This window comes from Peromyscus leucopus, chromosome 1 (assembly GCF_004664715.2).
Source record: "Peromyscus leucopus breed LL Stock chromosome 1, UCI_PerLeu_2.1, whole genome shotgun sequence".
Taxonomy (NCBI): Eukaryota; Metazoa; Chordata; class Mammalia; order Rodentia; family Cricetidae; genus Peromyscus; species Peromyscus leucopus.
This window is the reverse complement of record NC_051063.1, coordinates 74,228,824-74,233,509: the sequence shown is the minus strand read 5'-3', so window position 1 is coordinate 74,233,509 and position 4,686 is coordinate 74,228,824. Positions and strand designations below refer to the sequence as shown.

Genomic DNA, 4,686 nt, shown 5'->3' with positions numbered 1-4,686 from the left:
GTGTAAGAAACCAATGTGGGGCTCAGCATCTGCAACAGTGAGTGTGGCCTGAGATGGTCATAGGCTCCCTCTATGGACGTCAGTCATTGTCACAGGCTCCTCAGGGCAACACAGCCATGTGGCTGGAAATGCATCAATAGTTCCCTGGCTTCCTAAACAATGGCATTACCAAACTCTCTTTATTCTAAAATAATTATAACTTCAGAGACAGTTACAAAACCAGTGCAGAGGGGCCCATGGACTCTCTCCCTCAGTGTCACATTTATACTTAAAGACAGGGTCAGGCTCATGTAGCCCAGGCTAGACTTGAACTCATCATCTCACTGTATAGCCAAGGATGGTCCTGAATCCCAGATCTTCCTGCCTCTGTCTGTCTTCCAAAGTGCTGGGATTACAGGTGTGAACCACCACACCCGGCTCCCGGTGTCAACATCTTACTGAATGCTGACTGAAACACACTAACCTAGGACATTGGCACTGGACAGGCCATGGGCTTTACTCAGAGGCCAATGGTGACATTTTTGTGGTCTTCTGAAACAGCCTTCAAATACCGCACCACCAGGCTGTCAGCACCATTCCTGAGAGTGCTTTGGCACCCACGTTTATCAATGGTTGTGTAGGTGATCTCCCCTGCACTGTCTGTTCCTGGCCACAGTCTGCTCCTCTCCCCTCAACTCAGAGGGACGCTGAGGAGACAGGACTACAGAAGTAAAGGGAAACGCCAAAGCAGCCAGGCGCAGGGCCATGTGCTCTTACCCACAGGTAGACAGGTCAGGTCCTTCTAGGGGCATAGTGTACAGGGGAAGGTGGGATGCTGAGCCTCTTCCTCAGGAAGCATCCTCAGTCAGCACCATCCCATTTAGAGTGATGCACAGCCCAGTTTTACCATCTGTAAAATGGGGCAATAACAAAGTCCATTTCATCGAGAAAAAAAAAAAGTCCATTTCCTCCTTGTTAAGAGAATTTAATGAGTTGATAGCTTTAAAAAATTTGGAATATGCCTGCTGCATAGTAAGTCTGCTGTATTTGATAAATTAATAATAAGGACAAAACACCTACAAGTGATATTTCAAGTGAGCAGAGCTCAAGTTAATGCTTTTCCAAATAGCCTGGAGAGAACAGGCTTTGGGGAAGCATGAGGGTCTTTGATCGAGCATTTAATTTATACAAGGAAGCCTTTTGCATGTGAAATTGATTTAATATGCAAATAACTGAGGCTGATTGAAGACTCTAACCACATGCTTTAAATAGCAGTTGTTTTTTAGAACAGTCACCAGCCCCTCCACGGCATTGCTGGTGAGTCGGGTTTGTGAGTGTGTGTGTGAGTGTGAGTGTGTGTGTGTGTGTGTGTGTGTGTGTGTGTGTTCCCCCTTCCTCATTGGTAAGTAGCATCTCACGTGTCAGTCTACACACAGCCACATCCCAAGACTGTGGTTGGATTTAGACATCTATGACTGAAGGTCCCCAACTTCACAATGGTCCAACTTCCAATGCTTGGACTTTACCACTAAGCAGAAAGTGTATACATAGCGCTGTTCTGGGTTTCATTTTCATCCTCCTCCCGCATGCCACCGCACCTGCCTGGTGGTACTAAATGCATTTTTTGCTTTGCACTGGTCCTTTCAGTGGCTTCATCAGGATGCAGTGCTGTTGTATGTCAAGGAGAATTTGAACTCTCTCATTGTTAAGGACCCTGCAGGGCTTGCAAGACACATAGGCAAGATCTTGTTGGAGAAGCATGTGCGTGCGTGCATGTGTGTGCACGCGCGTGCGTGCGTGCATGTGTGTGTGTGTGTGTGTGTGTGTGTGTGTGTGTGTGTGTCTGTCTGTGCTACAGTCATGTGCACCATTCCTGGCTGTTTGCATCATGCTGAAGATCTGGACTCAGGTCCTCCTGCTCACACAGCTAGCGCTTCCCTGACGGAGCCGTCTCTCCAGTCTTAGAGCTACAGTTGTAACCAGCTCGTCTGTCAGGGAGTCTGGTACACATATGGCTCTCAGGTATGGTGTATGGGTTTGGGGACAGACTGGAGGGGATGGGCTTCGAAGGAATCAACTTCAGATGGTCAAGACTTCAGAAAGTCTTGAAGCAGAGTAAAAGTGGGGATGGATACAAAAGAGAGAAAAGCCCGAAGTTGAGGCAGTTATTTAGATATAAAGAGAAACACGGTGCTCAGGAAGTAGAGGCAGGTCAATGGATCTCTGTGAGTTCAAGGCCAGCCTTGTCTATATAGAGAATGCCAGGCCAGCCAAGGCTACATAGTGAGACGATTAAAATAAAAACAAATAACAAAACCGAAAAGAAATGGCATATTGCCACATATGACAGCATGAATAAACCTGGAAAACACTCTGCCAAGGGAAAGAAGCCATCACAGAAGGCCGTGTTTTGCTTAAGGCTGTTTATATAAAATATCCAGAAAGAAAAAAAATCCATAGAGACAAAATGTTCAATGATGGTTATCAGGGGACTTTGGAGAGGAGGACTGGTGATAACTAACTGATTAGCTAGAAGACTGGGGATAACTAACTGGTTAGCTGGAGGACGAGGGATAAGTAATTGGTTGGCTAAAGAACTGGGGATAACTAATTGGTTAGCCAGAGGACTAGGGATAACTAACTGGTTAGTCAAAGACTGGGGATAACTAACTGGTTATAACTAAGACAAATGTGTAGTATGTGTGTTTTCGCAGAAAAAAAGAATGGTGGCCAATGTGCATGTGCACTGTCCCATCCTTATAATGAGTCCCTAGAGAATGCAGTTGGCAACCCCACCTAAACCTGCTGCACCAAGACTGAAATATACCATTTTACTCAGAACCTCTGTGGGGAGGTTTCGCCTCCAATAACCCAGGAGCAGAGATTCCTGAGGGGTAAGTACACAGGCCACACCACAGGATGCTCTCAGAGGGTACACAGGCTCTGTTCCAGCTGCCAGGGGGGAGGCCCAGCATCCCTGCCGTTCCCTTCTCTTGTTGTTCCTGGCAGGAGAAGGCAGGAGGTGGGAAGGAATAACTCACTCTTTGAGGCCTTCCTGGGCATCGATGCTCTGGGCTGTCGCAAAGAGGAAAAGAGCGTCCTGGGCAGCAGTGCCAAGCTGGAAGTCTTCAGGATGTGGCTCACCGCACTGGAGCTCCAGCCCGGAGAGCAGGGAGCACAGCACAGCAGAACCCATCCCCAAACAAGATGCAGGCTCAGGAAACCATGCAGAGGCCTGGCCTCTCTCTCGGCCTCAGCTCCCCTGGCAGAGCTCAGCTGCCCACACATCTGCCAAGACAAACAGCTCAGGGCTTTCAAAGGAGCTCTCTGGGCAGAGCCTTGTAGGTTGGGCAGAGTTCCTGGGCCCACCTGAGGGTACAAGGACTCTACTCACTGCAGAGAGAGGCAGTGTTCTGATTGCTGTTTCCGAAGCCCAGTGTCTTCAGGAAGGAATTCTGTCTGGTGGGAATATTAGGTTAGTTGCTGGCCCCGAGGGACAAGAATATGAGGAAGCTTGGTAGAGAGCGAGCAAGCGGGTGTGTCAAACTCAGTGGAGAGAGGAGGCTCTGGCCCGGCCTTCCGCTGGGCTGTCTCTTGGAAAGGAATAGTGAAGGAGGCATATGAGAACTCCCCAAATCAGGAACTGCCATGGAGCAGTCAGCAGAAAGCAAACTCCCTGGATGTGGAAGGAATTGTCCCTTGGGGTTTCCTGAGCCCCCCTCCAGAAGGTCACATGTTAAAAGCTGCCATGGTGGCATGTCCTTTTTCTGCTCCAAATCAAGGAAATCCTGGCTGGGTATTTCTCCCTTTTGAAGTTCTCAGGCACCAAGCTGAGTGGCATGGTTTGACCTGAACTCATTCATGCATTCAGTGGTGTGTGTGTGTGTGTGTGTGTGTGTGTGTGTGTGTGTGTGGTGTGTCTAGTTCCAAATCTTGCATCAGGCCCAGTATGAGCTAAGTAAGACATTATCTAAGTATCTGTTGAGCAAAGAACTAGAGTTTTGTCCACATAATCCAATTTGTATGGGAAAGCACATATATGGGAGGATAATTATATGACATAAATAATACAGTAACAAGGAGTCTATGATTAAGCGTGAAAGCATACAGAGACGGAACAAGCATTCGGAAAAGAATGGAGCTGTGGACAACCGAAGCAGCTTGGTGGAAAGTCTGACTTGAAGGGTGTTGGAAGTCAGTGTGTGAGGACCGGATGGGAGTGGCAGGGATGGACGTTACACGGCACACGAGGGAGGCTAGAGTAGGAAGAGTGACAGGTATGGAGAGTGTGAAGGCCCACAAAGGTTCCCCAGTGAGATCCCAGCTTGTTTTACCCAGCAGGGCTGCATTAGAGGATGGATTGATGACCATGTGCATGGTTACCAGGTGATTGGAAGGGTCTGCACTTGGCTGTGCTAGGGGAGGTCTTTTGCTCCACCCCTTGGCATTCCTATAAAAGGCCCTTTAGAAAATACAGGAGGGTCCAGTGGATAAGGATCCAGGCCCCCCTGAGGCTATCCTGTGTTTCTATCTGTTTCTCTCCCCTCTACCTTTCTACCTAATATCTCTTATCCTTCTCTCCTCAAGAGCACCCTGGGGAAAAAGTGGGGGCGGCTCTCCCACAGGAGAGGAAGGGAGGGAAGGAGAATTACCAAGCCGGTAGAAGAAAGAGTGTATGTTACCATGGAAGAGAGGGGGCCACACTGG

The 4,686-nt window shown here is 48.5% G+C and overlaps 1 long non-coding RNA gene across 1 annotated transcript; it reads right to left on the bottom strand.

Annotated features, from left to right (window-relative positions):
• Positions 1-355: 355 nt before the first annotated feature.
• Positions 356-4,369, bottom strand: LOC119088836. Its single transcript, XR_005092575.1, has 3 exons — positions 3,374-4,369; positions 3,021-3,267; positions 356-889 (listed from the first exon to the last, which is right to left on the bottom strand). It is a non-coding gene; the product is annotated as an uncharacterized LOC119088836 (long non-coding RNA).
• Positions 4,370-4,686: the final 317 nt, after the last annotated feature.